The sequence below is a fragment of the Myotis daubentonii genome, chromosome X, assembly GCF_963259705.1.
Source record: "Myotis daubentonii chromosome X, mMyoDau2.1, whole genome shotgun sequence".
Classification (NCBI taxonomy): Eukaryota; Metazoa; Chordata; class Mammalia; order Chiroptera; family Vespertilionidae; genus Myotis; species Myotis daubentonii.
Window position 1 is genome coordinate 116,818,527 of NC_081861.1, and position 12,792 is coordinate 116,831,318.

Genomic DNA, 12,792 nt, shown 5'->3' on the forward strand with positions numbered 1-12,792 from the left:
TCAAAGTAACGCATACTTATTCTTTAAAACCAAGTAGCACATATGAATGAATGTGTGATGAAGAGCAACATCAATTAACTTACCACCATTTATGGAAAGACAATCCTTTTCCCATGGTACTACTGTGGTAACTTTGTTAAGTCAAGTAAGCATGAATGTGTGAAGAATCTGCTTCTGAATTCTCAATTCTCTTGCATTACATCTGTCTTTCAATTACTACCACACTGGCTTAATAACAATAATTTTTTAACAGCTTTATTGAGATACTGGAGGTCCGGTGCACAGGATTCATGCACTGGTGGGGGTGTGGCCTTCAGAGATGGTCCCTCTGTGGGAGCGCGACTCATCCCTGTCAGCCGAGCGGCTGTGAACGTGCCCTCTGAGTGGCTGATCCCTCCCGCTGCGGAGAGCAGCCACTCATCCTGGTCAATCCTGTGGTGCTCCCACTGTGGGAGCACACTGAGCACCAGGGGCCAGTTCCTGCATTGAGCATCTGCCCCCTAGTGGTCAGTGCACATCATAGTGACTGGTCAACTGGTTGTTCTGGTCGTTCAGCCATTCGGTTGCTAGGCTTTTATTATATAGGATAATTCACATTCCATATAGTTCACTCACTGTAAAGTATACAATTTAATGGGTTTGGTTTATTTTTTAAAATTGTGGCCAAATATATCTAACATTTATCATTTTAATGATTTTAAGTGTATAATTCAGTGTCACTTATTACATTTACAATGTGCAAACATCACCTTCATCTTTTTCCATAACTTTTTCATCACCCCAAACCAAAATTCTGTAATCATTAAGCAAGAATCCCCCATCACCTACCCATTCAGTCAACTCCCAAAGTAGTCTCTAACCTATTTTCTGTCTCTATGAATGTACCTATTCCATATATTTCATATTAGTGAACACATGTATGCTATTTGTCCCTTCATGTCTAGATTATTTCACTTAAGATAATGTTGTCAAGGCTCATCCATGTTGTACCATGTATCAGAATTTTGTTGTTTTAAAAGATTTTTTTTTTTTTAGAAAGAGAGGAAGGTAGAGGAGAGAGAGAGAGAGAGAGAGAGAGAGAGAGAGAGAGAGAGAGAGGCATTGATGTGAAAGTGAAACATCAATCTGCTGCTTCCTGCACACCCCCTACCAGGGATTGAGCCTGCAACCTGGGATGTACTCTGAGCTGGAATCAAGCAGACAACCTTTTGGTGCACAGGACAATGCCCAACCAACTGAGCCACACCACACACCAGCCAGGGACAATTGTTTTATTTTAAAAATTGGGACCTGATAATATAAGCCCTCCAACTTTGTTCTTCTTAGTCCAAATTGCCTTTGCTCTTTTTGGTTGTTTGGTTTACCAAATAAATTTTACAATCGAGTTGTCAATTTTTATTAAAACTTGCCAGGATATTCATTGGAATTTTGTTGAATTTGTAGATCAGTTAACATAGTTACAATGTTGGTTCATCTAATATTACACCCTTCCATTATTTTTAAGTCTTCTATAATATCTTTTCAGTAATATTAAGCAGTTTTCAGTCCAGAGGACCTGCACATGTTTTATTAGGTTGAATCCCAGACATTTGACATTGTGATCCTTCTATAAATGGGATTCATTTTTAATGTTATTTTCTCTTTGTTGCTGATATATAAAATATAGCAGATTTTTGTATATTAAGCACATAATCAGTGTCCTTGCTAAATTCACCTATTGATATTAATAGTTTATAGAATCTTATGTATTTACTTTATGTGCATCATCATGTCATCAGTAGAGGTAGTTTCTCCCTTTTCAATCCTTATGATTTTAATTTTTTTGTATATATTAGGACTTCCAAAATAATGTATAATGGAAGTGGTGATAATTGGCTCATTTCCTAGCTCAGGTGGAAAGCATTCATTAATTTATCTTTAAATGTGATATCAGTTGTATGACTTTCTGTAGATCATCTTAATCAGATTAAGACATTTCTCCTAATTCCCAGTTTATCAAGTTTTTTATTAGACTAGGTATTGAACATATTCAAATGCTTCTGTGCATTTATTAAAATGATTATATTAGTTTTCTCCTTTTTATGAATGTGGTAAGTTATAGCTATTTGGTTTTGGAATTTGAAACTATTCAGGAATTATTGAATAAATCCTATTGGTCATTATGTCTTTTACTTTTTATAGACTTTTGGATTCAATTTTTTAATATGTTGGTTAGGATTTTTATATCTTTGTTCATGACAGAAAATGGTTAGTAATTTTTTTATAATATCCTCTTAAGCATTGACAGCTATGTTAGACAAGTCTTATAAAATAACTTGAGAGGTACTCTTTCTCTTTTTTTTGGAAAAATGACATTATCTCTTCCGAAGATGTTTTGAAGAATTCAATTGGAAAGTCATCTAGCCATGGAGTTGCTTTTATGGGAATTTTTTGATAATTGGTTTAATTTCTTTAATAGATACAGGGGATGATTAGAATTATCATGTTTTGTGTGTTTCAGCTTTTATAAGTTACTACAGGCCTGGTGCATGAATTCGTGCACCAGTGGGATCCCTCAACCTGGCCTGTGGAATCAGGCTGAAACCAGCTCTCTGACATCCCCCAAGGGGTCCTGGATTGTGAGAGGGTGCAGGCCAGGCTGAGGGACCCCACTGGTGCACAATCAGGACCAGGGAGGGACACAGAAGGTTAGCCAGCCGGGGAGGAACCATGGGAGGGCTCTAGGGCGTGCCAGCCTGTCTTGCTCAGTCCCAATCAGCCAGACCCCAAGAGCAAGCTCATCTACCAGTCGGAGCATCTTCCCCCTGGTGGTCAGTGCACGTCATGGTGATTGGTCGACCGGTCGACTGTCTGCCTCCTGGTGATCAGTGCACATCATAGCGAGCAGTTTAGTTGCCTTAGCATATCATTAGCATATTATTCTTTGATTGGTTGAACAGACGACTGGACACTTAGCATATTAGGCTTTCATTATATAGGATGTCTTCCAAGAAATTTGTCTGTTCCCTTGTCATTTTCTCTTTTAGAGCTGTATACTTTGTTCATACAGGTAGTAATCCTTAATATATTTATATGTAAGAATGAGAAAATAGAAAGATGGGGAGCCTTAACTACCTGGGTGGATCTTGTTGACTGGAATATTTTACTCTATGTGCTAAGACAAAGAGCTGACTCTCTTGTTTGAAAGATACCTTCAAATTCTATAATGCAGTGGGCTTTATTTTAAGGTACCCACACTAACTGCTGAGGTTCTTTCTAGATTTCATTTCTTTAGATAAGAACCACACACTTTTTGTTTTGTTTTTGCTTATGGGTTAAGTGCTAAAGGAAGGCCATTCATTAGGTGGCAATTTTGAGCTAAGTACAAATTTCCATCAATGAACTTTCAGTACCCCAATTTTAACCTGCCTCTTAGCTGAGGTCAGATTTCCCCTCTAAGGCTACTTCTCCCTTACTTTACACGTCCCCATAGGTACTTTCCCTATATATGCTTTTGACCCTCCAAGGATATTTTGAAACGTCTCATCTACTTTTGACCACAATTTTACTGCCCTATTGGGCATATTTAATACCTGCTAACTTTGTTCTGTTCAAAATATAAGGTAAATTGTAATCCTTTAAAGCAGTAGTAAAGTCATACCAAGAAGATATTGCAGAACTGTAATTTTCATGTAACATGAAATGGCTTTTATGAAAAATGGCACAATTGCCTCTAAAGAATTGTTTGTTATTCATCAGCATCCAACAAAATTGAGAGGTATGAAGAAGGTATATTGAGAAAAGTTTCTGTACATAGATGATTTGCAAAGAAAATAATAGACACTTTATTTTGGATTGTGTCAGGTTATTTATTTTATTTTTAAATTGATGATGCTGAAGTTCGTGTAACAGATCATTTACATGACTGATCAAATATTTATGAAATGAAAAAGTACCAATTCTTTCACATTAAAATCAAAATGTGTGTTTAGATCTCTATAATTTAAACAACAAGGTATTTGAAAAAAAATCCCTTTTCTATTTTATATATGAACACTAACTTTCAGTTATGTGAATAATTGGAGTAAAATATTTTAAGGTGAATTTTTTCCTACTTAAAATGTAAAGTTTCTTGTTTTAAATATTTCAAAACAGCCATGTAAAGATACACACACTTGCATATGGAGAAAATCTTTTTTCTTAGTAATTGAATTTTGTAGCCATATTACAATACAAATAAATGCATTCCTCATATGAAGAGAACAAGGAAGAGAGATACCACAAAATGCTTCACCATACCTCAGTATATTTAAATATTAAAAAGGGAACAAAAATTATAATTCTAGGAAATGTCAGAGAACTATGTAAAACACATAATAGTAGATTTGTGAATAGTGAAACATGAGTCAATGTTTTATATGTTCTGCAATAGCATTAAAAGTAATTTTTTATGACAGAAAATTAAAATGAAATCTGGGAACACAATCTTGTATAGACATATAATTATATCATCCATAATATCTGTGTTCCATCCTAAAATTATCATTTTAATGCTGTGCTTTTGCCACCAAACATCTTAGAATGTTTCATCTTATTCATTAAGATGAAAAATTTTAATCTTATTCATTAGACATATTAAGAATTATTTAATTGTCCCTTCTCAATCTTTATGCCCCCTATCCCTATTGATTTAAATTTAATAATAGAAAACAAATGATCAGTACCAGATTTAGATCAGTATTCAAGTCAGTATTTTAAAAAATATAAGGAAAGATGATCAAGGCGATCAAGAGATGGTCTTGATCATCATTTATCCTCAAATACTGAGTCATTAGTGAGAGAAGAAATAATGGGGTCCCCTCCCCTATATTCTCTAGCTCCCTCTTCTATCCAAATGCTAGAGTGGGTTCTATCATTGTATTAGTATGTAATGGTTGCTGAGATACAAATATGCTAATTCCTTAACATACAGTGTCTATGAAAATGTTCCACTATCAGAATTCCTAGTTGCAGGGGCCTTTCTCTATGGATAACTCTAATATGCTGAATCATGCATATTTTCCCAATTTACCAATTACTTTGGCAGTTTTATGTTGCATTTCTAAAAGGAAAAACAGAGTTGGAGGCAGGCGCTTGCCGAGGCTGGAGAAGGGCTGTGAGCCTGCGGCCTGACAGGGACTTAACCCGCAGAGATCAGCCCCGTGCACGACCCCCACCCACCCAATCATCCACCTACCCACTCCCTGCACCACCTCCTCCCACCAAGGATGATAAACACCCAGGACAGTAGTATTTTGCCTTTGAGTAACTGTCCCCAGCTCCAGTGCTGCAGGCACATTGTTCCAGGGCCTCTGTGGTGCTCCTGAGGCCCCTCACCCACTGTCGAAGATCCCCGGTGGGCGAGGGGGCGGCAGGGATCCTTCTCTCTCAGCTCTAATATATAGGGACGAGAAGCTCACTGTGACCCAGGACCTCCCTGTGAACGATGGAAAACCTCAGATCATCCACTTCCAGTATGAGGTCACCAAGGTGGTCTCTTCCTAGGATGCAGTCCTGTCCAGCCAGAGCCTGTTTATAGAAATCCCAGATGGAGTATTAGCTGATGGGAGCAAAGAAGGATTGTTAGTGCTGCTGGAGTTTTGGGGAGAGAAGATGAAAGTGAACTACGTCTTCGTCTGCTTCAGGAAGGGCCGGGAGGACAGAGCTCCACTCCTGAAGACCTTCAGCTTCTTGGGCTTTGAGATTGTACATCCAGGCCATCCCTGTGTAACCTCTCGGCCAGATGTGATGTTCATGGTTTACCCCCTGGACCAGAACTTGCCCAATGAGCACTAATGGTCAGAGGATGCTTTGCCCAAGAGCCATGGTGGGGAAAGAGGGGAAGTTAGGCAGCCCTGGGACAGAGGAGGGGCCTCCTCTTTGTCTAGGGAAGGACGCTGAGGGGCTCAGGGTGAGGGTTGCCTATTGTGTTCTTGGAGTTGACTCGTTGAAATTGTTTTCCATAAAGAACAGTATAAACATATTATTCACATGTAATCACCAATAGTAAATGAAGATGTTTATGAACTGGCATTAGAAGCTTTCTAAACTGCGCTGTGTGATGTGCTTTATCTAGCCTAGGGGGAGGACATTGCCTCAAGGGGGAGGGACTATCTGGGTCTGGGCCAAGACCTGGAGGGTTGGTGGGTAGCACTGTTGGGCTCAGGCTCCCCAGCTATTGGGCTTTCTTTTTGGTTTTTAAGACTTGTGTATTTCCTTTCCTTGCTTCCTTCCTGTCACCCCAGGGGCTCCTGAGTACAGGCTGTGCAGCCCCATGCGCAAAAGTGTCCTCGAGTTGTTTTGTGACACTCCACCTGGGCTTCTCTGTGAGCATGTGTGTCCAGCCTGGAGAAAGCAGGTCTGACCCCCTCTTCACAGCTTAGTGTTATTCTGGCATCTGGTTAAACTGGCTCAATCCGTTAAATGTTATCAGTGCATTTTGAATAGGGGCATTCAAGTTCACTCCCACCACCAGGGCTTTCTTTGGGGTGCCTGGGCCCTATAAAAGACTAGCCAAACTCCAGTTCTCAAATCATGGCCAGGAGTTGTTGCTACTGGCTGCATGGCCTAGGCCCCAGCATCTCTCCTTCCTAGGGTCACAGAGAGCAGAGAGGAAGAAGAATAGTGACTCAGGGCCTGGGGATTGAAGGGGGAATCTGTTCCTAAGGACTGGATGCCTCTGTCTGGCTGAGTGTAGTGCTAACTGTACCCCCCGCCCCAATAAGTTCTGAATTGTGCCTGAGACCCTGCTCCACAGGGCCTGGGGGTGGGACTGGGGTAGTAGAGGTGGCCTGCCCTTTTCTGTTTTCAAGGTACAGCTTGTTCTAAGGGGAGAGGAGCGGGGAGAGATCTAGTCTGGGTGAGGGGGATGGGGGTGTCAGGGAGGCAAGTGTGTTGTGTTACAGTGTCAATAAACTGATTTAATGTTAAAAAAAATAAATGAAAAACAGCAATTGGGGTTAATGTAGCAATATATTTAAGGGAGTAGTGGACCCTAAAATGGGTACATTGCAAAACTGTTAACTTGCCTTGGCCTGGGTAGCCACTCTTTATAATCGAGATGGGAAATGTTGCTTTAAAGCTGAATGCAGACCTTGGTTTAAACTTATGGCTAACTCTAGATAAGGGTCATTTTTGTCTAATATGTATCTTCACCTTTATAGTCTTTAACAATAATACCTTTATGATCCACAAAGTGGGAATATTATTAAAGCTAGCCTCTGTGTTTTCCTCTGAGTCCCACTCTGTGATTTTCATACACATGTCTGACTCTGTGTTGTTTTTAATATTTATCACTCATTTTATTTGTACTTTCTCTGGACATGTGTGTGTGTGTGTGTGTGTGTGTGTGTGTGTGTGTGTGATTCTCCCTCCCTTCCTGCCTCTCCCCATCACTTTCACTCTCTTCCTTTTTCTCTATTATGTGTGTCTTGGCCTATGAATTGTCATCTTACTATATCTATAATGAATCTACTTTCCTATATGCATATATGTTAGTTTATTTTTCTGCCTAGGTAGTGTATGTGACACATTGTCTCCTACTCTCTTTCTCTGATACTTCAGTGTTTAATCCCTTTTTCATCTTTTCCTGTCCTTGTCAATTTGTGTCCCTATTCTTCATTATTCAGATACCATTATTTACAACCAAAATATGTTTTTTTTATTATAGTTTACATTCAATATTATTTTGTATTAGTTTCAGGTGTACAGCACAGTGGTCAGACAATCATACACTTCACAAAGTTTCATCAGTTTTCATTTCTGAATCAGGTTGTATACTTGCTGTACTTAATTGAAAAGATGGAAAAATGCAACATTTACTTTGTAGACTCATAGGGTTATACAGATGAAAGAATCATAATGAAGCTACATTACTCCCACATCTTCTAGATTAGAACACTAAGTCCTAAAAAGGTTATGTGCCATATTTGAGAGCACACTGTACTCTATTTAATACAAAAGCTATTTCAAATAGTTCTTTAAAAAAACTTTTTAGTGATGCTCATAATTTTTTTGTAGATAATATGCTAGAAACAAAGAGAAGCATGGTTTTCCATTTCATCCTATTGTTCCTATAAAAGTGAAAACTGGGATTTATTTTCATTTAATAAAACTATATGAGTTTTTGCTTTGCTTTTTGCCCATTTTGGAAAACTGCATGCTATATTTTCAAGTAATTTGCCCAAACTTTCTTTACTTAAATAGAACTTTTGTGATTGTGTAATATAGGAGAGCATATTTATGTTGTTTCAAAATTAGTTATATGTCTGCTTTTTTATTGTGATTGTTCAACTTTTTTAAAAATTGTAAGTATGGCAGTGAAATCCTTTTTAAAATTTTATTTTATTTTTACAGTATTATAGATGCCCCCCAATTTTCCTCCCCTCTACCTCCTCCTCCCAACCCATACCTACTATTTTTGATGTTAAGTAACTGTACAGATAGGATATATTATACATTTCAATTAGTCATAATAGATATATTTTCATTTTGTTGAATAACTTTAAATTTTTACATCATATTCTGTCATTAATTTGAAAATGGTAAATTACTATTTTAATTTGTTATTTCCTAAACAATATAAAATAGTGCATATAAAGACCAAAACATTTTACAAACACAAATAAGAAATTTTGCTAGGAAGTGAAATTCAGTTAAGTGCATCTCTTTTTTTTCTTCTTTTCAGTTAAGTGCATCTTAATAAAAAAAATCTGATCTACTTTACCTAGAAAAAATAGTTTAACTACAATATATGCAGCAAAATTTTAATATAATAATAACCTTTGCACTATTGATAATACAGGGATTGTTTTCAAACTAAATCATAAAATATATATTCTGAAAGTGAAAATATAGTGAAACTCATATGCCAGACTATTTTCTACAATATAAAAATGGCTGTATCTATATTTCCAGAAATCTGGTTCATTTTATATTAACCTCCAATTATCTTCTAAGTATCTATCCAAGGAGTAAACACTTTAGATTCCTTCTTTTCATTTGTGTCAGGTAGATAAACATTTGCCATATATTGCCAGTCATTATTATAAATGTGGAGAATAAAAGGGAGAAAATTAAATCAAGTTGAAGCTTTACTTTTCTGCTCCTTGTTCAAAAATGGACATTTGCTCCAAGAAGTTATTTTGCTATCAATGACCATGTTCTAGTAGTGATCATCATCTAATACTGCTCTTAATATGAATTACCTTTTCTTCCTAAAGTGAAGAATCTTTACAGGAAATACCAGAAAATGGTTTTTACTTATTTACTATTAAGGTATGCAGTCTGATATTCCTTGGAAATCTATTATCTTGGAAGTTTCCTTTACGTGTTTAATAATTACATCATAGCATTATTCAAATCATTAAATCATTCATTCAACATACATTTAACGAGTGACCACTATGTACCATATGTTGTTCTAAGCGTATCATAATAATTTCCCACCCTTGCCTTATTTAAAGGTCATTCAGAATACATAGGGTTTGGCATTACACCTATTCATATCTCTTACTTACAGTTGCTAAATAGTTTGAGGCTGAAACTTGAGGAGGGAATTGTAATTAAAAGTTTATAACATAAGCACCCTTGACTTTGCCTCCTGTAATTTCACATTGAAATGGGAATTGGTACTACTAGGTCTTGTTTCATGAATATATCTCAGTTTGCTCTGACAGTCCTGGCTTTGTCTGTTATTGCATCATAATTTTAATAGCTCCCTGTTTCATTCTCATGAGTATCCCACTTTAAAAGATTAAAATTATATATATAAAGTCACCCCAGTTGTGAGAACATCAGGCTCTTAGGGTTATGCCTGGCCCAGTACTTAATAATTAGTATTACCATCACTGCTAATATTCTTAGAAGCAGCAGCACCCCTACTCTCTTGACCCTTCAGTGAAGTTGAGAAGTTTGAACTGTTTGCCATTACTACCAAATTAATCACTCTTTAATGACAGTAAGTTTATAATGAAATGTGGTTTTTAATTTCCCAACCTATTAAAATGTCAGGCAATGCCAAGAATGTGGATCAGACATTTTACAAACAATAAAAGTAAACAAGAGTTGTGAAGAGGCAATTTATCATGGTGATTAAGCGTGAGATTTATAGATTATGGATTCTACCCATTACTAGCTGTATAATCTTTTACCTGCCCTGTCCCTGCTTCAGTTATAACACCCACTAAATTCTCATACTAGTAGAACATACTGTATATGTGAAAATTCAATGAGCTAGTGCATGGGAAATGAAAACATAGTATCTGGCACATTGTAATTGGTCAAAATATTGGCTTTAATTTTTAAAATTGGAGGTAATTTCAAAATGGGAAAACACAAAGACCAAGCACAAAATTTTTGCTGAGTAAGCTTCTTTATTTGTAGTGTGGTAAGAGCACTTAATATGAGATCTACCCTCTTAACAAATCTTTAAGTGTACAACACAGTATTGTTAACTATAGGCAATATGTTATATAGCAGATCTCCAGAAGTTTTTCATCTTGCATAACTGAAACTCTATACCTATTGGACAACTCCTATTTTCTTCTCCCCCTTGCCTTGGTATACACCATTCTACTCTGTTTGTATGATTTTGACTGTGTTAAATATAAATGGAATCGTGTAGTATTTGTCCTTATATGACTGCCTTTTTTGCTTAGCATAATGCCCTCAGGTAGATCCATTTTCTTGCATATGGCAGGATTTCCTTCTTTTTTTAAGGCTGAAAAATATTAACCATCTTAAACAATTATACATATAGCTCTTGGGAGAAAAGCTGAAACATGTGCCACCATTATAAATCCAAGAGCTGAAAAAGAGAAGGTGAGTTAAAGGCACCACGACCACCAAATGGACCTAGATCCATGGTCGCAGACTGCGGCTCGCGAGCCACATGCGGCTCTTTGGCCCCTTGAGTGTGGCTCTTCCTAAGTCTTATGAGTACCCTAATTAAGTTAATTACAATGTACCTACCTATATAGTTTAAGTTTAAAAAATTTGTCTCTCAAAAGAAATTTCAATCGTTGTACTGTTGATATTTGGCTCTGTTGACTAATGAGTTTGCCGACCACTGATAGTGGGAGGTACAGAAGGTTTTTAGCCAGTGCTCTCTCTTTTTGTCTGATCCAATTATTCTCATTATCTATTACCAGCTAGCATTTCAGATAAAATGTCTTGGAAAATGATGGACTTTTTTCTTCTCATCAGCTATGAAGTCCAATTACTCCATCATTGTTTGCAAACACCAACATTTTGAAATTTTAACTATAAGCATGATTTAAGATGACCTTTTTAACCCGAAGCATCTTTGCAATCCCAGTCTACTCACCTAACCTCTATTCTCCACCCCTTTCCCTTTCCTCCATTTTTGGTGTTAGTTTCCCCCCATTTTGGTGGAGTGATGAGGAACTGGTTGTAGAAAGTTTCATTGAAGCCAGATGTTGTTCTATTAGGAAACCTTAACCTAATACTAAATAACTTGTTCATTTTAATGCAATGCTATTTTAAAAAATGAACAACAACAACGAAAAAGCCAGCAGGCATTGCAAAATAATGACATTTATGCAACAACTCATTTCCATATTAAAACTTTATTTTTCTTATATATATAATATATATACTGATAATGGTACTAAGTATGACCCTATTTTTGGCAAACTTTCTTTCCTGTTCGCAGTGAACTTAAAATGAAGAAAAGTATAAAGATGATAAAAAAGGAAAAAAAAATTCATAACTCTGACCTTTAGTGTAACATTTTTGAAGTAAGTCATTTATTAACACAAAGATGTTTGCCCTATAGCAAGGCATTTTAGAAAGGAGAAGAAATCATATAATAAAAAGAGATTTTGCTAATATAAAACATTGTTTCTTTTGTTTCTGAAGCCTTGGCTTTGGAATGACTGGATTATATAGCATCAACCCTGAGACCAGAGGGAATGACTTTCTAATAATTTAGTAATCTTGAAATGACATTAAAGGGAAACTTCGTATGCTAACTCCTTAAACTGAGTTTGAATAACAAATGAAGATTAAAGCTGTATTTAAGAGCACAGATTGTAAATTCTAATCTGGTTTCATTTATTACATCTTGTGCAAAGCCAACATGTAAAGCAAAAAAAAAAAATCATAGCAGTGCTATTTTTTTTTTATAAAAGGTCAGAATCATGCAAAAATGAACTTTTCTGTCAAATCTTTATACTCATGCTACAAAATGTATAAGTTTATCCATGGACTTAAAATAATTTAATACTGAATCCTAACTACTATATGCATGTCATCTGACCCCTAGTGCTTCAAACCTTAGAAAAGGGACACTGAATGCTGGCTTGGTTGATGTATTCCGTTTTTGTCATAGACCACCTGCCAGGGCTTATAACTGATCTGTAATGGGTTTCTTACCTTTTATTGTGTAGAAAATGGATTGATAGATTAGGCCTGGGGCCAGCAAACCTTAGAACCCCAGGTCTGCGGGAAAGAGTTTATCACCCTTTGATGTTATTTCTGTCTCATGTCAGCCAAGAAGGATGAGCTAGATTATCCCAGAGTAAGCTGAATGCCAAAATCAGCATTCTCCTCATTTATCCACCTTATAGTTGAGGCAAGGCCACTAAATGGGTTATGAAGGGACTGATAAGTGCCTGCTGGACAAATTGTTTTTGCTGCCTTTTAATTTGCTTACTGATATTAGAACTAATTACAAGACATCGAAGAGACAATTTCAGTATTTGTTGCTAGAGAAAATCAATCTGTTTTGCTGTAGAAGTAAAAGTATTTGAA

The 12,792-nt window shown here is 36.6% G+C and overlaps 1 protein-coding gene and 1 pseudogene across 5 annotated transcripts in view; both read left to right on the top strand.

Moving 5' to 3' along the window:
• Positions 1-12,792, top strand: part of DMD (dystrophin) — a 2,282,236-nt gene that overhangs the window by 1,395,996 nt on the left and 873,448 nt on the right. The window lies entirely within an intron of this gene.
• Positions 5,244-6,071, top strand: LOC132224166 (ornithine decarboxylase antizyme 2-like; annotated as a pseudogene).